This window comes from Phyllostomus hastatus, unplaced genomic scaffold, assembly GCF_019186645.2.
Source record: "Phyllostomus hastatus isolate PE091 unplaced genomic scaffold, TTU_PhHast_1.1 phas_contig_80, whole genome shotgun sequence".
Taxonomy (NCBI): domain Eukaryota; kingdom Metazoa; phylum Chordata; class Mammalia; order Chiroptera; family Phyllostomidae; genus Phyllostomus; species Phyllostomus hastatus.
Genome location: NW_025333960.1, coordinates 12,969,959 through 12,994,654, shown reverse-complemented (window position 1 = coordinate 12,994,654; position 24,696 = coordinate 12,969,959).

The window sequence follows — 24,696 nt, the reverse complement described above, 5'->3', positions numbered from 1 at the left end:
ACTCATATGTGGAATTTAATGAACAAGCTGAACTAACAAGCAAAATAGCAACAGACTCATGGACAGAGAACAGGCTGACAGCTCAGGGCAGAGGGTGGAGGAATTGAGCAAAAAAGAAAAAAGACTCATGGACATGGACAAGAATACAGTGATTGCAGGGTGGGGAGGGGAGTATGAGGGGGATACATGATAATGGAAAAATATAATAAAGAATACTAAAATAAAATAAAACAAAATGTGGCATGTATATATACAATGGGATAGTATTCAGACATGAAAGAAGGAAATCCTGTTATTTGTGATAACATCAATGGACCCAAAGGCATCATGCTAAGTGAAGTAAATCAGACAGAGTAAGACAAATACCAGGATGGCAAAAGTAGGTTTACAGTTGTAATACAAATAAATAATAGAATAATTAATAAATAACACTATAAGAAAAAAACGTGTTTTGTGTGCTCACAACTGTAAACCTACTTTTGCCAACCCTATGTTGTATGCTCTAACTTATATATGGAATCTAAAAAAAGATGAACTCATAGAAACAAAGAGTAGAGTTGTGGTTACCAGGGATGCGGGGGTAGGAGAACTGGGGAGATGTTGGTCCAAGTATACAAACTTCCAGTTACAAGATGAATACATCCTGGGGATGTTATGTACACCTTGTTGACTGCAGTTAAAAATACTATATCATATGCTATAAAATTGCTAAGGGAGCAGTCCTTAAATGTTGTCAACCAACACAAAAAAGGTAATTATGTGAGGTGATACAGGTATTAACTAACCTTGTTATAGTAATCATTTTACAATGTGTATGTGTGTCAAATCATAACATTGTACACCTTAAACTTGCATGTTATATATTAATTATATCTTAATAAATCTAGGAAAAGTAAATTAAACAAAAAGAAGAAAGAAGCCTAGAATGTAGGCAGAGAAAAAGGAACTTACAAAGAATTAGAATATGCACCTAGAGAAATGGGGGAAAAGCAAGAACATTGAGTGTTGTGGCAGCTAAGGAAACAAAATATTTCATGGAGGGAGACTTCCAGGGTGTTAGGTGCTGTAGGGAGGCACTAGATAATGAGGAATGATTGATTTATCAAGGAGTCCCTTAATGACCGTGGCAAAGGCAGTTTAGAGAACTGGTAGGTGCAGAGACCAACCAGGGAACAGTGGGCTGAAATTTGAGAGGAGAAGCAGCAGTAGAGCAGCTGTGGTCAGAGTGGGAAGTGTGAAAGCCAAGTCAAATTTCCTGAGTTAACTTTGCAGTTTTTCCTCTGCCCATTGGCTGCTAACCCTCACCTCCCTCCAACACTCATACATTCCACCAGAGGTATTATTAGTGGTACTGGCCTCTCATATCCTGAAATTTGGTGATACACTTCCTAGATGTGTATCCTTTTTTTCATGTTGAACATATTTTTTGTTTATTTTCTATCAACAAACTTTCTACAAATATTATATCATTTTCTTATAAGAAAACTCATATTTTTACTGTATTCTCACTCACATGGTTCATACTGCCTTTGATACCTTTTATCTTTTGTACCTTCAGTTCCACTTCCACAACCACAGGCCCCCTTATGGCTCAAAAGGGTCATTCTCTGTAGTCTACAGGGTAGCCTCCCTAGTCAGACTCTTGCTTGTTTCCAATTCACTTCCACAAACTACACTACCATCAACTAAAAAAAAAAAATTTAATTGAATTGATTGGGTCAACTTTTAAAATGCAAACATGACCATAATTTCCCCCTGCTTAAAACCCTTTAATGACACTCCAGCATATGAAAAATAAGTGCAAATTGCTCAGCACAACCTGTAATATAGGCTTTCCAAGTTTTGGTTCTCACCCCTCACTTTCCTCTTGGCCAATAAAGCTTATGCCCCAGCAACACATAGCTCCCAGATTTTCACAGACTAACCATGCTCTCTTGTATCTTACTTTTTTCAGGTGTTTGAAGACTTCTTACTCATCTACCTCATGTACATCTTCCATTATAATAGTTTCCCTCATCTCCTCCCTGTCCACTCCATAATCACTCTTACCCTTCATTCTTATTTATCTTTATTATTGTTTTTGTTAATCTTTATTAAATATGTTCTTCATTATATTGCATAAGTTTACCTCTACAAGGAGACTACAACCTCCTGGTACACAAAGACTATATTATTAAATTCATATTTGTATTTCTAGTATTAATGATGGTGCCTTGCATGGTGAGTGAATCTTAATCTGTGTTAACTAGGGGAGCATCAAACAAACAAACAAACAAACAAACAAAAAACTAGGAGAGCATCAATGATATTCCTAATATTAGAATTACTGCAATACCAATATCAGAGGTGTGTCTGCAAGTGGTAAAGGATGCATGTATCTGTAGTCATATTAAATCTTGTCCACAGGCTCCAACAAGCAAGGACCCCTTCCACAGCAGGCCTGGGTCTTTTGTTTAAGTCCACCTGGGGTAGCAAATACCTTTCTTTGCATTGCAAGGACTCTGGAGAACTATCCTCATCCAAAATTTTCCTGAGGGATATGGTCTACTTTTTTGCAAAACAAACTAGCTCACACCTCAGGGTTCTTCAGCCAATTATTTTTCTGAGGGTTTTCTCCAGAGACACAGAAGGAGATCCACGGGCTGAATGTGAAGAGGATGCCAGACTGCTTGCTTGTCTGATTACCTCCCTACCATGAACAAGGCTAAATGAGATATTTGCTTCTGGGAAATAGAAAAAGCTGAAAGCAATAAAAGCTGCTTAGCACTAATGAAGTGAGTTTAGGTAAAACTAAAAAACAAGAATTATTTCAAATTCAGTTACCTTTTACCTTCCATTTGATTGTACATTTCTGCTTTTATCTTATATATAAATAAATTATATTTTGAGATATTATTGACATATAACATGTAAGTTTCAGATGTACAATGTGATGATTTGACACATGTACACATTGTGAAATGATTACATATACAAATTCTCAACTGGTACAAACTTAATTTTTTTGTTGGTCACTACTTCAAGTAAATCACATTTTCAATAGGTCTGGATGGCTTCTAAAGTTTCCCTATTGCTTACTACTATAGTTTAGTTATTGAAATCTGAGAGCAAAGAAGAAAATAACTCCACACAAGTATCCTCCTTTTGATCACTTAGAAATGGCTAAATTTCCATGGAGTAAATTGGTTCCAATATGAGTCACTGAAGAACAATCTTAATATGTCAGTTTGTAGTAATTGTCCTTGCTAAAAAGTTCTTTCCCCTTCATTTGTATAGTACTTAATTTTTAAATGTGTTCTAAGGAATAACCTGACAGGGTCTAATTTGATCATTTCTATAGAACAATTATTTTGAATACATTAACTTGTTTATAAAATTATTAAACTTATCTTTATCTCTGTGAAGGTTTTTTTTTTAATTGCACTTTTTGAATGAAGAGGATGATCTTTGTGTACATAGCTCACATTCTCCATATTCTTGTGCTTTCTTTCCTGAGGGCAGATGAGGCTCTGGAAGAAAAGGGTAAGAAAACCACAAGCAATCACCAATGAAGGTCAGGGGCCAGTCATCTAAGACCAGACTTTTGCTCACCTAGTAGCCAAAATGGAATGTACTTCACTGCCCCACTGTGTTTAGCAACTGGGACTCTCCCTCCTGCTGTGTGTGAAGATTAGAGATGTGGGGGTAGGGCCAAGCTCTGATAATACAAAGAGAGTGACTTGCTTATCTGGCCAGTTTCACCCCTTGTGTGGTGCAGGGCTCAGAGTGAATTGTTATTTACTGTCTACAAGTTCACCTTGTCATTCCCTTGTTTCCTACATTCCAGTCTTATTCTAGCAATGCTATGCTTCAAAGTCAAAGTTGTTATTTACTGAATCACTTGGTAGCTCCCAAATGACTATTGTTGGTCATTCTCCTTTCCTGACTAGTTGCAATGAACCTTGACACAAAAGCATGTGACTTCCTAAAAGCGTGTGTTGCTCAGGACCCCAAGAGTCCTTTGCCATGGCTACAGGACACAAAAGGCCTTAGGGACTCTGACACCCTACAAGGCCCTAGATCATCTGCAGATGTTGCCAAATCATCCCTCTCAGAAATACTGCTCTAGGACCTTGGAGTTTTCAAGTTGATTTTGGAGAATTCTCATTCCAGCTGTCAAGCTCTCAGCACTAATGATTTGTGAGATTTGAGAAAATGAAGATAATCTCGTCAAGATTTGCATTATCTACCTAAGGCAAGTTAAGCAAGTGTTTTATTACTTCTCAGTGAAAGGGATGACCATGTTCTTGGGGAATCTAATTTGTTCAATAACAAATTATCCCAGAAAAATGACAACTCCTGCTCAAAATGTCACTAGACTAGTTGTACAACATTCCTGTATTGAATCATTTGTTCAATAATATTGACTTTACCTTTAGGTTATATTAAAGGAAATTATCAGATTATGTAAGATTTTATCTGTAGTACATATGTCAAGCTCCAAAGAAAATCATATTAAAGCAAAAAAACAAAGTGCGTTTCTGGATCCTTGAAAATAGCAGACTTTTTCCTATATTCAGGTTAGCATTCCCAGATGTCTTTCAGCTTAGTACTAGAGGGGATACCACAACCACTTCATTCAAAGATTTGCCTAGTCTTAGGTTGGAAGAACAACTGATATTTTCCAAGAACAGGTGTAAATGAGAAATGTCACATCGTGTTAGTTTCCAGTTAAGTGGAAACCACACTCAGCTAGAACCCTGGCTTCCACCAAACAAATAAGAACATTATTGATAGATGAAGAATCTAGCACAGATTGTGAAAATGATTTAGTAGAGCCCAAACCTATATAAGAAATACTGTTGAATAGTCCTTTGTATGTAGTCCAAGGATGAGGTCAAAAGGGCCTAGAGGTGTATTTTTATGCCTTTGTCCTCATTACTTCCAATAGCATAAAAGAAAAATATGACTTGAAGTGGGGTTGGTAAAAGGAAATAGTCTGTAAAATACTTCATAATTACATTAGAAACCACTTCATATCAAGGGCTTTTTCAACTGTATTCTCTTTTATGGCAAACAGAGCAGAGTCATAGAGGGTGACTCTGTGAGGGTCACCTCTCACAGAAGAGGGTGAGAGGGTGAATTAATCTACTGAATAGAATCCCTTGAAAAAATAACAGGCAAATTGGATGCATCTCTATACACTAAAATGCCAAAAGAAAAGTAAGAAAACAATTCCATTTAATAGCATCAAAAAAGAATAAAATACTTAAGAATAAACTTAACCAAGGGGGCAGAAGACTTATACATTAAAAAATGCAAAACATTGCTCAAATTAAAGAAGACACAAATAAATGGAAAGACATTATGTATTTTGTACATTGGAAAATATTATTAAGAAGTTAATATTAGCCAAAGTTATCTATAGATTCCATGTAATCCTGACATTTATACAGAATCTCAAGGAATTCTCTGAATAAGCCAAACAATCTTGAGAAAGAACAAAGTTGGAGGTCTCATACTTCCTAATTTCAAAACTTACTACAAAGCTACAGTAATCAAAACTGTGTGATACTGGCATAAAGACAGACATATGGACCAATGGAATAGATTAGATAGCCCAGAAAATAAACCATCACATATATTGTCAAATGACTTTCAACATGGGTGCCAAGACCATTCAATGAGGGGAAAGATAGTCTTTAACATATATTGTTGGGAAAATTTAATATCCGTATGCAAAGGGGATGAGGTTGGACTTTTAACTTATATTACATGCAAAAATTAACTCAAAATTGAATCAAGACATAAATGTAAGACTGAAACTATAAAACCCTTATAAAAAAACATAGGGGAAAGCCACATAACACTGGATTTTTCAATGAATTCTTGGATATGACCTCAAAAGCACTGGCAACAAAAGAAAAAGAAGACATGTGTGACTTTATTAAAATTAAAAATTTTTGTACATCAAAGGATACTACTGTTACAGAATGGACCCATGGGGAGAGAAGAAGACATGGCACTGCTATTGAATGGACCTCTGTCCCCAAGGTCCCCCTATTCTAGGTTCACCTTGCCTGCCACCCTTAGGAATTAGAATTATGGCTCTCAATGACAGAGTTTAGTGAAAAGGAAAGAAACTATTTATTTGAAAGTTATACAGACTTAAGAGTAATGATAGTCTTTGTTAAAATCCCAAAGTCCTTTACAACACTCCCCCCCCGCCCCCCGGACACACACACAGTCCTTCCTTCTCCCATCTGCCCAGTCAGGGATACCTTATCTCAGGAAAAAAATAGAAGGCTGTGGTTCAGCTAGCCCCCAGTTCTTCTCAGTAATCTGTGCTCAGCTGGCAGGCCTCCCATGGTTCCTAGCATCATCAGCTACTTCACCTCGATCTCCAGTCCTTAATCCAAAACCACGTGGCACCTTCTCATGGCTCACCAGTGAGAGTCCTTTCACCCCTTTCCTTCCCTGCAAGGTCTTGCATTGTCTCCATCTCTAGTCCTGCATTGGCTCTCCTGTGTTTTTCCAAATTACTAAGAGAAAGCTCTGCATGGCTGCTGTCTTGCTTTCCTGCTTTCTAAGCCTCTGGGTAAAGGGAGCCCCAAAACCTCAGGTTAGCCCCTAAAACCACGTGGTTCCAACTCACATGACTGCCATGACTGGGTTTTAATCCCTGCAAATCTTTCTCTGCAGCCCCATTTTCGACTCCTCCCACAATCGGCTACACCTGCCAGCACTTCCTATTTTTCCAGCTTTTCTGGGCTGCCATAGTTAGTCTGGGCAGGCGAGGCCCCAGGTGTGGAGCCAACCATCTCTAAGCTCTCATGCAGATGCTGTAACCAGGGGGAGTTGCCTCCCAGTTACATCATGAAGTCACTCTCTTCTCCCTGGCTCAAAGTATTACCACTGCTACTTAACATATCTATGAAAGTAGCCAGCTGTTATACAAATCGTCAATAGGCACATGAAAAGATGTTCAACATCACTAATTAAGGAAATACAAATCAAAACTATAATACGATTCCACTGCATATCCATTAGGAATAACTGTTTTTGCATATTAGGTATGAAGCTGGCCAACTGTTGCTATGCAAAATAACTCTCAATGGCCTTGGTCCATGTGTCCCATCTCCAGTTCAGACTGGTAAGTGTGGGGATATCCTGTTTTTTCATATTTCCTGGACCCCATTACAAATCTCTCTTTGGGGGGTCTTGTTTGCACCCCATTATAATACCAAGACAGAAAGGTAATCTACATAATGGGAGGTAAAAATGCAAATCACATATATAATAAAGAGAAATATCCAGAATATATAAAGAACTTCAACAACAGAACAACAGCAACAACAAAAAAACCTGATTGTAGAAAAATGAGGAAAGCACTAGAATAGATATTTCTCCAAAGGCATACAAATCGTCAATAGGCACATGAAAAGATGTCCAACATCACTAATTAAGGAAATACAAATCAAAACTATAATACGATTCCACTGCATATCCATTAGGAAGACTGTTGCAAAACCAAACAAAAAATAACAAGTGTGGGTGAGGATGTGGAGAAATGGGAACACTTGTGCACTGCTGGTGAGAATATAAAATGGTGCAGCCACTGCAGGAAACAGCATGGTAGTTCCTCAAAGAAACTTAAAAGGTAACATTATCATATGATCTAGCACTTCCACTTCTGATTATATACCCAAGATAATTAAAACAGGCTCTCAAAGTAATATATGTATAACTATGTTTATAACAGCATTATTTACAATGGCCAAAATATGGAAGTAATCTAAGTGTACATTGACAGATGAATTAATAAGCAAAATGTGGTACAATAATAGAATATTATTTAGTCTTTAAAGGGAGCAAATTTTAATATATGCTATAACATACATAGACTTGAAAGATATTTTGTGAAGTTAAATAATCCAATTACAAATGGACAAATATTGTATGATTCCACTAATATCAGGTACCCACAGTAGTTAAATTCATCACAAAGAAGAAAGTAGAATAGGGCTTCAGGGAAGAGAAAATGGAACTCATTGTTTAATGGGTGCCGAGTTTCAGTTTGGGAAGATGAAAAATTTCTGGAGCTAGATAGTGATGATGGTTTCACACAGGGTGGAAGTACTTAATGCCACTAAACTGCACACTTAGAAATGGTTTAAGTGGTAAGTTGTATGTTATGTATATTTTTATCACAATACAAAGAAATTGTAGGCAACCTTAGAAGGATGGTTAAAAATACAGTCATTTAAATTCCATGTGCATCCTCTCTGATAAAGTAACATAAGAAGTCTTCCATAAGACATGAATTGCATTTACCTTAGATATAAGGTATTATATAATCTAAATATGTTCTGATAACTAAACTGTAAGCTAGAGAAATAAAAATAGGGTATTAAAAATTGACTTATTGCCCTGGCTGGTGTAGCTCAGTGGATTGAGCACGGGCTGGGAACCAAAGTGTCGCAGGTTCGATTCCCAGCCAGGGTACATTCCTGGGTTGCAGGCCATAACCCCCAGCAACTGCACATTGATGTTTCTCTCTCTCTCTCTCTCTCTCTCTCCCTCCCTTCCCTCTCTAAAATAAATAAATAAAATCTTTTAAAAAATTGACTTATTGTTTGATTTCCATAATTATGTTTTGAAAGCATTAGAAACATGAATGTAAAATATCCAGAATTAAATACATTTTCAGCATAATTATTATCTAAAAGAAAATGTAGCAAAATAAGATTTAGGAGCAAATTCCAGAGAGACTACTCAGAAATATTTCTGAGTTTCAAATTGTATGGGAATGTTGCTGTCAAGATTTACTCAAAATCCTTCTGGGCCACTGAGTAAATGTGTTAAGAAACAGAAAGACAGAAAAATAATTGATCAAGGGAACTTTTTATATTTCTATGTAATATAGAATTTCTTCATAACAACACTTCTAATTTATTATTATATTTTTATGTTTTGTTTACCACTTTACTTTCTCCTGTACCAGAATACAAGCTCCAGGAAGACAGAGATCTGTCTAAAGCACTATGTTCCACTAGGTAAACAACAAAGTCTACATATAGTAAACATTTCATATATTCTTGCTGAATGAATGAATACATGACTTTTTATCTCCAACAGTACCTAACACAGTACCTTCAGCATGGTACATACTCAATAAATAGTTGTTGATCTGATTATGTATGCAAAAAAGAAAATTGATAATGGTTGAGTTATGAGTTTATTATGGTCAAATAAGACTTTCACTGGGGCCTCCAGCAATAGTATTGTATTTTACTTAAGACACCACTGACTGTAAAATGATCAATTACTTTAGGAAAGTTTAAGAAAGAATAGGTTTTGCTGATTAAACCACGACCCACCTTCAATTGGAATACATATACACCTTGATTGCAGAGATTTTTAACAATGTGAAAAATGTGCATCTCACAATTTAAGAATTATGATATATAACATAGAATTTTCCCTAAGACCTACTGTAATATGTCTCTCTATTTATGGAAATCTTGGATTGAAATAAACCCTTAAGGGCATTAGTCTAAATTTTCATACAGTGCTAAGGCAAAAATTTGTTCATAGAGATGAAATGAAGGTTGGCATAAACCCAGTTATGTATAAGCAGCAGTGGAGATGAGGGAAAAGATGGAATTGAAATGCTTTCTCTCTTCAAACCTACTACTTTATCCCATTCCAGAGACATGCTGTTTTGAAAAGGAAGAGGAAAGATGCGGAAGGGAAGTCTGAAGGGAGTATGGCAGGATGGCTGATCAAATTTGACCTAAAGATCACCTTGTATGCAGTGACAGCTGGGGACCTAAAGAGGAAGTGTGGGGACAGCTAGAAGGCTATTGCAGCATTGAGCAATACTTGTAGCTTGGACTGAGATGGTAGATAAAGGTGGGGGTGGGAAGAAGTGTGCAGATTCAGAGGATGTGGTGGAGGCAACACAAACAGGATTTAGAGACTCATTACGTCATTTTGAGTCTCCATTCCACCCCAATCTTTTTAAATTGTTTGGCAAAGACTTGTGATAAATGCCTCTGATTCCAAGTTTAAGTAACAGCACACACTAGGAAACATTGCATTTATTTAAAAAAATGTATTTGACTTAAAGTTTATTTTAGTTAGCAGAAATAATGTTACCATATTTCTGAAGATAGTTTACATTTTATTAATTTACATTTAAATAATAGACTTCTTAATGCCAGAAAGAGTCCCCAGTATCAGATTGGCATAGAATGCTAAATGTGTGCTGTTTCTTAGAAGGACCTGGCTTCCAGGGGCATCGAGAAGTTAGGGGCACATTCACAATCTCTGATCTGTGCTCTGTGCCTGCCACACTGCTGTGGTCAGGCCAAGTTAAAGTTCCTTCTGTATGAATCCATATGGCCAATTTTCATTATGCTGACTGTGAATTATCAGTCTATCTTTTTGATACTCTGAAGTGCTAACACAGAATTACATAAAGCTTTAAGCCTAGAAGTCCTTTGCACTATTATTATAAAAGGTAGACTTACATTACTGTAAGGTAGGTGCCTTGAGAGTTTTACCTCAATCACCTTCTGTGTATGCTTTTGTTTCTTTCCCTTGCATTACACATTTTCCTATTTTATTTTGAACTAGATTATGAATAGATATAAAGATCAAGGGTGAATGGAACAAAATGAATAAAATTACATTTGTGTTTGTGTCTATAGCTTAAGGAGAAGACTTTTAAGAAGAAAAAATTGTAATAGCATAGTTTTCTATTGGGTATAGAGTAATGTAGCAAGTTAAAAACAAAGGCAAATGTATATTTTAGAGTGATCACGCATATATATTGTACTTACATAGGAAGTAGGAAATGCTAGAGACCATCCATTCCGTTTTCTTTGTATTGCCTATAATTTCAGTCACATCTGATGAAGTGATGGGAACTTTGAAAGAACCAAGACCTGTAACTGAAGGACTGAGTTCATGGGACAGATGAAAAGCAGGCCTCGAGGCCTCCAGCTCAGGAAGCAGCTAGTTCATTCCAAAGGAGACCGGAATAGAGATTCATACCACTGGAGTAATCTGCAGTTGGATTTTTTTTACTTTCTTCCTCCCTAATTACTCTCTTTAAGGTTAAGGATTCTATCGTCTACTTTGTTCCACTTCCTCTCAGGTTTTCATCTTTACTTACCAAAAGACTTTAAATATATTGAATTTTATGTGGGCTTCAGAAAAAAAAATTGAAAGGGATTAAGCTCTTTGCTCTGTGAACATCTGCTGTAGATTGAATTATGTCCACCCAAAACTTGTATTGAAGTCCTAGTCTCTAGTACCGATGAATGTGAATTTACTTAGAAATTAGGGCAGTTAAACCTGTTATTAGTTAGGTTAAGATAAGTTAATACTAGAGCAGGGTGGGCTGCTATCCTTATCAGAAGACAGGAGGCACGGAGACACAGACACACAAGGGAAGAACCCCATATGAGGTAGGGATTGAAATGCTGCAGCCAAGAAATGCCACAGATTGCCAGAAAACTACCACAAACTGGAAGAAACAATAAAAGATTGTCACAGGTTTCAGAGGGAGCACGGTCCTGCCAACACCTTAATTTTAGACTTCTAGGCTCCATTACTGCATGACTATGCATTTCTGTTGTCACCTAGTGTGTGGTGCTTACTAAGGTAGCTATCTATAGGAAACAAATAAGAAGTCTGTCCGTAAAGTATCTGGCCACATACTATGAAAATAGAGACATTTACTGAAGAGGTAAGATACAAGAACATTGTACATAGAACAATGATGCCTCAATCCCCTTCAAAGTTGGTACCTTGGCACCTCACACAGTTTTCCTAATCATCAACAGCTATCTCATTGTATTTTCCTGAATATCCTTGATGGTCCAAAATCTCTTCCCTTTCAATGGTGATTTTAGTTTTGGGAAAAGCCAGAAGTCACAGGGTTCCAAATCTGGGCTGTAGGAGGCACTGAGTTACCTGGGTGAATTGATGTTATGCCAAAAAACTCTGCATGAGATGTGATGCATGAATAGGCAGAGTGTTGTGATAAAGCTGCCAATCACCAGTTGCCCATAGCTGTGGCTTTCTAAATCATATGAATAGTTTCCATGGAGGAATGTTCAAGCTTAATGAAAAATTTGATGAGGATTTGTTGCTCTACTTGCTCAGTTGTTTTTAAGGCAATGGCCACACAATACACATGCTCACTCAACAGCATCTACCACCCCCACTGACTAGTACAGTGAAGTCATCATTGTTCACACATGCATATTCCTGTCCACTCTCCTTGGCTGCCAGGTAGCATCGATGTCACACAAACTGTTCTCATTATATTAACAATGACTAGACTTTCTCCAAACAGACCTCATGTACTACCCATCTAACTACCTCTGTGTCCATTCATTCAAACAACATTTATTTAGCACTTGGCTGTGTACTAGGCACTGTGTATAGTGATTCCAATGAGATGAGAAAGAAGCTTGCTCTGGTCCTAAGGAGTTTTGATATTGGAGACAAGTTATTTGGGGTTGCATAGAGGAAGGACTTATTCTTCTTGGTACATGGAGATGGAGGTGGGGTGTTGGCCATGAAATTTTTAATAAAAAAAAACACTAAAAGGGTGAGTACATGGCTATGGTAATAAATTTCCATGCCAGGTATAAGAATATAAAATGCAGTGTTGAAAAGGATTTTAGACTTTTCTCTACCTAATCTTTTAACTCTAAATCACACTAGGAAACCTTGAGGTCTTTACAGTGTGTGACCAGCCCAGCATCACACAGCTAGTGGTAGACCTAGGACAAGTGTTACTGAGAAGAGAACCTGCTCTGTGCTATGCACAGTACACACACTTTACCTGCACTATCTCCCTTAGTCCTCACCTGAGCCCTCCTTTCAAAACCAAGGAATCTTAAGGTCCAGAGAGGTGAAGTGATTTGCCCAAGTCAAGTGAGTTGTTTACTAAATGGCACAGCCTAGATCAGAGGTGGGTCTGCTACAAAGCTGTAGGCCCCTGCTTTATGCAGCATTCCATAGGATTTAAAGCTCTCCCACAACAATTTATGAAATATCAAATTAAAACCAGATAGATTCCTGTAATGTAAATTAAAACTCCTAGAATGAAATTAGAATTAAAAATGTAATTGTGCCTTTAGGTCTCACATTCTTTTAGCCTCAACAGAGTGTACTATTCATAAATCATGTGAGTGACATAGGAACATTCATGTATTCATATAAATATTGAAATTACCATTTCTATTGTCATTATAATCATCATAGATATGGATAAGATTTATTTCTCTTTCATATTTTAGAGGAAGAAAAATCTAATAAAAATTATTGTTACATATTGATGTGCAGAGTAGCTTTGACACTAATATGATTTATTCCCTTGAATATTTACAAACAAATGTATTTCAAATACATATTGATGATCTTAGAATTCATATATAGGTAAAATTTATATAGATCAAGAAGACCTCTAAATTATTAATCAAATATTGTCATTCTAGGGTTGGGGGCATCTCTTGAAGTTTAAAGAAGCAGACTGAGGACAAATGAAAGTAATTCTACTTTCCACAGAAATAGTAAATTTATGGATGCATTGTCTCAGGAAGTAAAGACAGTTAAAACTAAAATTTATATACTGTCACTGCATTCTGGGACTGTTCACCATGGCCCATCATTAGAAACAGGGCTGTGATGTTTACCAAAGTCTTGTGAAAACCACTGGGAAGGAGCTACAGAGACCCTTGACACTGAAACGTCCTAGTAAATCTTAGCAAATCCAGCTTATGCATCTTCAGTTGATGGCTTCCTCCAGAACTTCTCAGGTCTGTTAAATGGGCTCACATTAGCATCTACCAAACACAGGTTCCTTCAAAGACATCTACACCATTGAAATATATAGTCAAGGGAAGAAAACCTGAAAAAAAATGGAGCTCCTTTTCTGACTTTCTTGAGGTCTAACTTTCCAGACGTCATTTACTGAAGCACAAGCTTTTTCACATGTCCCTGATTCTATGAAATGATCACAACTTCCAGGATGAATTAAGACTTTCCCAAAGGGCTATGGGATTCTCCTAGGAGGCATCTGGAAGCATACATTATATTCTACAGGAATATAGTGCAAAAATCATACATTTACATAAAAGAGTCAAACAGCAACATATGCCTGTGGTGGAGGGAGTGGCTTACAGTGCAAGGAGGGTCAGATTTTCACAGCTTTTGTTTGTTCAACAGAATCAAAAAGTAGGGAAAGTCAATATGGCTCTCCTTATGTATCACCTAAAAGTTTCAGGTGATAGAATTTGTGCCTAAGTATGTATCTCTTCACTGAACTCTCATGGAAAATGTAACTAGTAGGTATATTATTTGGCTACAAAACACAAGATAGAAATCAACTGCACTTTATGGTTGCACCACATAAAGTGCAACTCAGTTCTCTTATCCAAATTAAAAATCTATTCTTAATCTAATCTATCTTAATCTATCTTTGGTTTAGTGACTTTACGGTAGGTATCTCTTTTCAACAAAGGTTTTAAATATTCTAGTCTTTTTAAAATACAGCTTCTGGGTTTTCAGTCTTGGATAATGTCTTTGTTGCTACTAGGTTGTATAGTTTGAATTTCATGTAATTTCTTGTAATATTTTAATTACTTTATTATTTATAGTTAAGTCTTTCATACATCTGGAATGAATTGTCACCTATGCCTAAGTTGGAGGCTGATTTTTATTTTCTTTCAGAAAGACAGACATTTATGTCAGCATCATTTATTAAATAGACCATTTCTCCCATTGAATTAAACTTTTTTCATGTACTAATTCTTATTTATTGATGTCATTTTTGCTCCTTGTTCTATCACACTGATGTTGTTTGCATTCTTACACCAACTCCACCTTGTTCTGAAGGCAATGGCTTTACTCCATGTGCTGACACCTGGTCTGCTGCAGCCGCCAGGGGCACTCTCAGATCTCTGTGAGGAAGACCTGCCAGTCAGCTGTGAGGATGACGGCAGTAGTGTTGGAGCCAGGCAGCCCCAGCTGATGATTGACTCAGCAGAAGTGCTAAGACCTGTCCATTTCTGCCTGGCATGGTGCACCTCCAGTGTTAAAGGTTTTGTTTCAAGCTCTCCACTGGGTTGGCCAGGACTTGGTCATATCTGCATGGCAGTCAGAGTCTCTTCCTGCCTCTGTCATTTAACATGTGTCAGATTTAACCAAGGGCTGGAGGCTTTCCCTGCCCAACCCTTGTTCCTTTTCTTCCCAGGCATTCCCTGCCCCGTTCCCTTCCCCAAATTAACATCATGCGCTGCTAACTCTATCTCAGTGTTGACTGTTCAACAACTCACACTGATACCTAAAGTAACTTTCCTCCTGCCAGTACTTCTTCTCTTTGCTAGCATTGGTCTTTTACTCTTCCATGTAAACACTGTCAGGATATTACAGGATCATCACCCTCACCCAAAAAAGTTGGGATTATAAATTGCATTACATTAAATTTATGTATTAATTTTGAGAAAATTGATAAAATTTTTAATTACAGAAATATGTATTTATTGATGTAAAAACTGTGCATTTGCTTAATATTTATATCTCCCATTAAACTGTAAGCTTCATAAGGATAATATATTGATTTGTTCACCGCTCAGTACTCAGTGCATATCATAGTGCCTGGCGTATAACAGATGCTCTACTGGTATTTGCTGCGTAAATGAAATAACCAACATCTAAGACTCATCACTTTCCAAAGGAGAATAACGATATGTTAAGGCAGCCACTACATGATCAGTACAGTAGTGTTACCAATAACATTCTTTGCTAATCAAGTAGCAGACAATGAATGCATTTCTACTTTCCATAAGTAATATCTAATACAAATGAATTTTTTATTTTAAAAACTTATTTTATATATGTTATTCAAAGTTGAAATACATGTACCCATTAAAACAATACTTATAAACAGAAGTTAAATCCCCAGTTTATTCCATAGTATATACAACTCTCAAAACTATATTTTGGATTAAACAGGCTTTTGTGAAGCTAACTGATGTTTGTAAAAGTACTGTAATAAGGATAACATATTACAAATGTAATATGGAAGCCAGGGCATATCTCTCCCACCATCCCTCCCGCTTACAACAAGAGGAAAAAGGAGCATAGTATAGGAGAGAGCAAGTTCAAATTACAAGTTCAAAAGTTGCCCTCACTTAGTAGCCAAGTGACTTTGCAAAATTTACCTTTATATTGTTAAGCCTCATTTCTGTAGTATCTGTCGTAACAACGTTACTTTCGGCACTGATGCTTAACGAGGTGAGTGTGCATCCATATCACCTAGAGCAGTCTTTTATTTTGTTTTGTCTTGTTTTTAACCACAAATACAAGTGCCCAAATCTCAAGCTGGGATGTGACCCACATATGTGAATTTAAAACTTTGCTCAGGTGATCCTAATGTTGACTCTTGTCAGGACAGTCTAGGTTATGTTGCCGTAACAAAGGAATCCTAAATTTCCTGTGGCTTAACAAGTCAAAATTTATGTCTTTCTCACATTACGTGTCCATTGTGGTTGTCCTGGAGAGGGGAGCTCTGCTCCAATCATTCAGGACTCAGAATCACCAGGGCTCCTCTGTGAAACACTCTCATCATCGCATCAAGGCAAAAGGGGAGTATCATGGCCCAAACTAGTCCCGTGATCCTGCCAAGCTGACAGAGAGCCGGGAGGGCCACTCCTATGTGCCCAGGAAGTAGGAAGAACCCTGAGCAATTGGGCAATAGTAATGTCTACACATGGGCATTGTTAAAAATGAGCTCATTTAATTCACTAATTAAATTAGATATTACAAGTAAGGTTTATTACTTTGCTGTTCAATATGGTAACCACTGCACACATATGGCTATTTAAATTTAAATTATTCAAAACTAAAATTAAAAACGCAGTTCCTCAGTCTCAGTACCCACATTTCAAGGACACAACAGCTACATGGGGCTAGTGGCTACTCTATGGGACAGCTCAGGTGTGAAGGATTTCCATTACTGCAGGAGAAAGTTCTATCGGCGAGGAGGCTGCTCTAGTACATAGCTGGTCTCCTTTCCCTTGTATGCCATAATTCTAGTGTTATACCCACACTCACACCTCTGTGTTAATAAAACCCTCTGACAATGGTGTTCAGAAACTTTCCCCAAGGAAAGGCATTGGGAAGCTAGGCATTCCTAAGTCAGAGAATGCAGATAGGAGGCTGGAGGAAGGCTATGGTACATCTCAGGGTAGCAAAGCTAATGATGAAAGGAAAGATCAGAAGAGAACAGATATACATAAAAAGGGTCACGCGGAAGAATTTGGGTCCCAAAGGGGATAAAAACGTTGTAAAAGCAAACCTGTAAGTATTATATTATGATTAAATGAGTTGAGATGGCAGGAAGCATTGATTTTACATACATTTACAAATGGGAATCCTATGCAGAGTAAGTGAACTGACCTCCATGTCTACTGAAAATGGAATAAAAGGTGATGGAACCAAATTTTCGGCTGAGAAATTTAATTTGCATATAGCATAGGATGCATCAAAAATAAAAAAGAACAAGTTGCAAATACCCACAGGATTGTACCACAGAAGCCATATTATATATTTGTAGTATGGAGAACACTGTACTATTTGAAACCGTGAGACGATGTAGTATAAATTTTACTAAATGATTTCCCAATGCCTCTTCTAAAGTTGTGATTCTATCTGGAGGTGCCTTGCACAGTCAGTGACCTATGTCTAATTGCTTAGGACAGTTATTCCCAAAGTATAGCCCACAGACTCCAAGAGGTCTCCAAGAACTTTAAGGTCATACTATTTTAATAAAACTGAGATGTTATTTACCATTTCACAGTGTTGATATCTGCACTATAGGTAAAACTGCTGGCCCTTTAGAACTAATCCAGGTAGTGGGACAAGACTCCTCTAGAAGTCATTATGTTCACCAACACAATGCACTGGCAGTAAGAAAAGAAATGTCAGCTTCACTGAGAGTGCCCATGATGAAGTAATAAAAATTACTGATTTTATATGATCTTGACCCTTGACTAGTCTTTTGATATTTTGATGGTGAAATTGAAAGTATGTAAATAAAAGTTCCACTGCATACTAGTGTATGGTGGTCGTCTTGAGGAAAATCACCTGTGTGGTTGGTGATTTTGAGCTGAGAAAATGCCTGCCAAAACAGCTGGTTAGTTTTATGGAGTATGACTGACTGAGAAACAAGCCAGTTATTCAGACTTAAGAGTTTGGCGGACATTTTCTCAGAAATAAATGAAAGAATGTGCCACTACAAGGAAAAACACTTCAACTAAACTTATTTTTGATGATGAAATTCAAGCTTTCAAGTGTAAATAAAATAACAAAAAACTTGTCTTTTCTACTATAAGCATTTCTGCTTTCTAACCATTAAATATTTTAATGTATTATTATATTAATTATACTAATAAATGAGATTTTTGTATGTATAATGAAATATGCCAATGCTTACAAGATCTGTATAATCCAGTGAAACAATACTTTTCCAATGACCGGTGCATGTTATAAAATCATAAGTGGGAGACACAAGCCAATGTACTATAATGTAACAGAGTGTGAGAAGCATGTGATATGGTTTCAGATTCCACATATATCACTTAGGGAGTTTATCAAAGAAGAATGTCCAAAATTCTGTGAAAAGCTATTAATATACTCCCTTTTCTAACCACCTATCTGAAATTTGATTTCTTGAAATACTTCAATCAAAATAATATATTGCAGCAGATACGAAAATTTAGCTATTTCTTATTAATCCAGATGTTAAAGAAAAAGTTTAAAACATAAAACAATGCCACCATTCTCACTAAAGCTTCTGGTTTTGGAAAATAGTTATTTTTAACAAAAATATGCTATATTTGTGCTAACATAATTGATTTATAATTTATATTTTACTTTTTATTATTGACATTATGACTGATGTCCTCATTTTCCCCCCTTTCCCACCTTTGCCCAGCCCCTTGCTGCCCCTCCCCTCTGGCCATCACCACACTGTTGTCTGTGTCCATGGGTTATACATACATGTTCTTTGGTTAATCCCTTCACCTTCTTTCATTCATGCCTCTGTTTCTATTTCATTCATCAGTTTATTTTGTTCATTTTATTCCACATATAAGTGAAATCATATAATATTTGTCCTTCATTAACTGGCTTATTTCACTTATAAGATAATAATCTCCAGATCCATCCATGCTGTTGCAAAAGGTAAGATTTCCTTCTTTTATATGGTTGTGTAGTATTCCATTGTGTAAATGGAAAGAGAGGGAGAGAAACATTAGTGTGTGAGAGAAACATCAATTGGTTGCCTCTTGCATGCCCCTAACTGGGGACCTGGGCCTCAAACTAGGCATGTGTCCTGACTGGGAATTGAACTGGTGACCTTTTGGTTCACAGGCCAGCACTCAATCCACTGAGCTACACCAGCCAGGGCCCACAGTTTTTTTTATCCACTCATTTACTGAAGGGCACCTGGGAATGGGCAAAGGACCTGAACAGACATTTCTTCAAAAACATAAAGTTGGCCAATAGACATAGTTTAAATATGCTCAATGTCACTAATCAACTGAGAGATGCAGATTTATAATTTTTAAAGAAATGAGTGTTTTTACCATTTTTCCATATAAATTTTTAATAAAATAAATATTGGTAGGTATAATATATAAAGCATTTCTCTGTGGGTCCTCAATTATTTTTTGGAGTATGAAGAGTTTCTGAAACCAAATCATTTGAGAAGCAATAGCTTACCACTGACTCTGAACTTTATAAAACAGAGCAGCATGGGCAGCTCCAGCAGCGGCCCCAACAGCACCCACAACACCCAAGATCTAGTACAGAATCTATCACTCTACAGATCTTAAATCATTGTAGGTAATGAAAATTTTTTTCAGAGCATTTTAGAAAAATATTTCTAAACTGAATTTAGAGAATATTCATTGCTATTGATCTGTTCCCTAAGAGTACCGTAAAAATTGTCACTTAAAACATCTAATTAAAATGCTCTAAAATAAAGTTTCGGAATGATACATACTATGTGATAACATGCTATGTTACTCATATATGAATAAAACATAAGAACATCTTGTTAAAAAGGCATAGTCATTCAGAAGAACATTTTGACAGAAAAGTGTGCCAGAATAATGCGAGTAGATGCACTGGTTGTTCCCTAGCTGCTATAAAAGTGTTTTCAAGGTAAGTTTTCTTGTTATGTAAACTCTTCTATTCTACTACTCATAGTAGGTGCTTATTTTTGAAATGTAAAGTCCCTGCCACTTTGTAAGTATGTGAATGAAATGAAACAACATGCACAGTGATTTGACAAGGCAGTTATTAAATATGAAGTCATGCACAAAAATAAGGCATCTAAAAATAACTGCTTGGGTGAGCTTTGCTCCAAACTCTTCAGGCTGTTAAGAGTTTGCAGTTATGTCTAGATTATAAAATGGCTTGTGATCATTCTGTTTTTTGCAAAAAGCAACAATATTCCATGTCAATAATTTACTATATAATATTTTAAGCATTCCCCCCATAAGATTAAATAAGATGTGTATGGCACATTTCCAAGTGTTTTTATACAATTGCATGAAAAAATTGTATCTATTTCTCTTCTTTGAATTACTAATCAAGTTTGTCCTTTATGGCCCAAACAAGTGGGATAAGAAATAAAATATGAATAGTATTAAGCATTTATATTATATATGATGATTTCATACATTGATTCTTTGTTAAGTTTTGGGGATTGTAATAGCCATTAACTTATACTTACATGTGAGTGAATATAGAACATGTAAATATCTAAATATTGGCTTTTATGGCAATTCTCATATTGGAGCTGAAAGATATACAGCCTTTTGTAAAGAATGACAAACTGCACAGCTGCCATTTCCTTTTGAATTTACTCTGTATTCTCTTCATGGGTTTCTCTTTAGTCATTGGAAAGAACATTAACATAATATGGAATAAAACTTTCCACAATGAGATATATTTCTAACCACATTTCTTTCAAAGAATCAAATCTGATACTAAATGTTTACTAAACAATTTTCATAATCATTCCCTGAAGTGGATACGCCAGTCAACTCTCCTCATTTAGTAGAGTAAAAACTAGAGTTCTAAAACAGTCTGTAAGTATTTTACATTATGGTAGGTGCTTATTAATGTGCTAGGTATCATACTGAATACATGACCCCAATCTTCATGAAATTTGGATCTAGTTGAGCTGGAGTCAAAAAACAGAGTTAGAGAATAGAGACAGCTTACATTCTAAGTCATTTGGTTCTGATTAGAATTCATGCAAGGAAGAAATCAATTTGGTCTATTTGAAATTATTAAGTAAGCTTTGCAGACAAGAGATCCTAAGTTCTACAAACATTTGTTCAGTGTGGCAGGACATGGGAATTTAGAGGTAGACAGGATATGATCTCTGATCATTAAATCTTAGAATCTGGTAGGAAAGAAAGACACAAAGCAATGCTTTCCATATAATGTTGTATGTCCAATGGTAGAGGAATGCAAAGGGGAACTTTGCCTGGAGTGTGTGCCATGCTGAGCCCTGAAGAATGAGTAAAAGCTAACCCATCAAAGAAAATAGGACAGAAGCTCCAGGCAGAGGGAGCAGCATGAATAAAGTCACAAGTATGACATGGTAATCAGTATGTACAGAACAATATTTTTTTTCTTGTAGAATAAATGCAGGAAATTTGTGGGGCCAGGCTCGAATCTTGTGCTGATAGGTAGTCATGGGCAGTGGGTCAATGAAGATCTGGGGTCGAGCTGGAGATGAATCTATCTGAATCAGTGCCGGCAAACCAAACCTTTGGAACATGTGTCCTAATCTCACACACTGTGCTCATACCTGTATAACATTCTATTTTTCTCAGGATCTGGGTTGAGGAAAACCTAGACTTTATGAAGGTTTTGCTGGCACGAGCAAGGAAGGCCACACAAAGGAGGATCCAGGAGCAATTTCTCCATGTGGGACAAATACAAATGCAGGGAGTACAGTGAGAACTAAGTCTAGGCTTCCCCAGGGATGAGGACATTCACAGCTGTGCCTCTGTCAGAGCCTAATGCTGTCATTTGCATTTGAGATTTAGCAGATGGAGCTAAGGCTGTGACACAAGAAAATCATTGAATTTCAGTAATGTTGAGACTTAAGAAATCTGGTTTGGGTGTTTGTAGGGTTCCTGGGATACATGTACATTAAAATATATAACTGAAATACTTATAGATCTATGTACCTACTCATGGCTCAGTCTCTGGGTGCTGTGGAATAGAACTTCCCAAGTGGTATATTTGGCACTGGTGTACTATAGATGGGCCAATGGGCGTGTTGTGAAGTGTTCATTCTCCTAGTCCATCACTATATCCCTGAATTATTGCAGAGGCTTCCTTATTGTTCTCTTTTGTGAATTCCTGCCCCTTTGTTCACAAAGCCTGGGTGTCAGCTTGACTAGCCTTAGGGATACCCACTTAGCTGGTAAAAGATTATTTCTGGGTGTAATTTGGGGGGTGTTTTTTTAAGAGATTAGCATTTGATTCAGTAAACTGAATAAGGAGCACTTGATTCAGGAAACTGAGTAAGAAGATCCAGTGTGGGTGTACATCAACCAATCCATGGGTGACCCATTTGGAACAAAAAAGCAAAAGAGTACATTGGCTCTCCATTCTGTAGCTGGGACATCTATCTTCTCCTGTTCTTAGGTTTCAAAGCTCCTGGTTCCTGGGTCTTTGGACTCTGGGACTTACACCAGTGGCTCTCCCAGTTCTCAGGCCTCTGGACTTGAACGTACACCACTGGTTCTCAGGTTTTTGGACTCAAACTGGGACTACAACATTGGCTTTCTTGAGTCTCCAGCTTGCAGATGGCAGACTGAGTGACTACTTGGCCTCCATAACTGCATGAGCCAATTCCTATAATAAATCTCTTAGACATGTCTCTAAAATATAGAAACAATGGAACAATGTGTTCCATTGTTTCTGTTTCTCTGGAGAATCTTGACAAATATAGTCTGTTCTCAACATAGCAGAGAATGTCATCTTTTAAAACAAATGTTTTTTTCTGACCTCTGCTATCAACCTGGCATCAGCTTCCCATCTCACTTGGAAAGTCCTCACAGTGGTCTATAGTATTCTCCCTCATCTGACCTCTGTTATTTCTCCAATTTCATAGCATTCTTTGCCTGCCACAGTAATTCTGCTCAATCTACAGTGGCTGTCATCATGTTACTTTAAGACGATGGACACACTCTGGTCTAGGACTTGCATATGCCTCTATTTCTGCCATAGAAGAGCATTCTATGTGGGACAATGCTCTTCTCCCACATAGCCACTCGGCTTATCATTCTCTCATCTTTTCTAGATCTTTGTTCAAATATCACATTCTTGGTGAGGTATTCCCTGACCACCCTATTCAAAATTGGCCATCACAACTATTGCTAAATAGTCCCCATTTTTTACTTTTATTTCTTCCATATCACTTACCACCACATAACCATACAAAATATTTAATTTATTTATTTTGTTTATTGTTTGTCTCACCTGTCTAGGATGTAATCTTCATGAGGGCAGGGATTTTTTTTATTGTTGTTGTTGTTCACTGTTGAATCACACTTGTACCTAGACTAGAACTTGACAAGGAATAAAAAGATCAATTTGTAAATCAGTAAATATTGGCATAAATGATATAAAAAGTTCAGTTGGACTTAAAAACCCATTACCAGTATCATAAATTTTTTAAATGCCTTTGTCATATAAGAGCTGTCATGATATTTAAATATAATACCAACTGCCTTATAAATTTTGAATGATTTAAAACCAATGGTTTACAGGATGACTAAGGGTGGCTTTAGAGGAGTGGTCATGTGAAAGATCTCCTTGGTTTATCCCCTTGAAGTTTCAACAATTTGAACAGCTATAACTCAACAAAGGATTCCCTGCTCAATGTACAATCATGCCCAGAGAGATCTGTGCATAGAAAATCTAAAGGTGGGCAAGTGAGAACAAAAAGGGGAGGTGAGAAAGGAGAAGGGCTGAGACAAGCCATGGATGTGAACCTACAGCCAAGAGTTCACAGCGGGGCTCAGCCTGGAGAAGAGAAGAATCTGGTTGTGGCTGGCATTCCTTTTAGCTGGGAGGAGCAAAGTCGGCATTCCTGCAGGAGGGAGCAGTGTGAGCTGCAGCTGAGCCCAGAGACCTGGGAAGGACACAGCACTGGGGTGTGCCACAGTTGTTGGGCAGGGGTGGCATTCCTGGCAGAGAAACAGAGCCATGGAGCCCTGCTACCCTGTAGCCTCCAATAGCTCCTTCCTCTTCCTTCGCTCTTGGTGTTGGGTTGTGGAACACACTGTCTGCAAACCTGAGAACTAGTACTGCAGAATTGCTTTTTTCCCTGAGTAAAGGGTGTACTCTGTGATTGGTCTTGGAATTGGGGTACAAAGTGCCCCAATGGAGGTCCAAGGTTACCATTACCAGGATGGCAAAACAACAAAAAAGCTGTCTGGTTTCCCCAATTCACCCCAACCCCATGCATCATGGCTACACTGACAGCAGTATCCGGGTTTCTGGAACAGCACTGAGACTTCACAGAGCTAAAAGATTTCTGATTCAGCATCACCTACTGGAAAATAAGAGAAAGATTTCTTCACATTAGAGGAG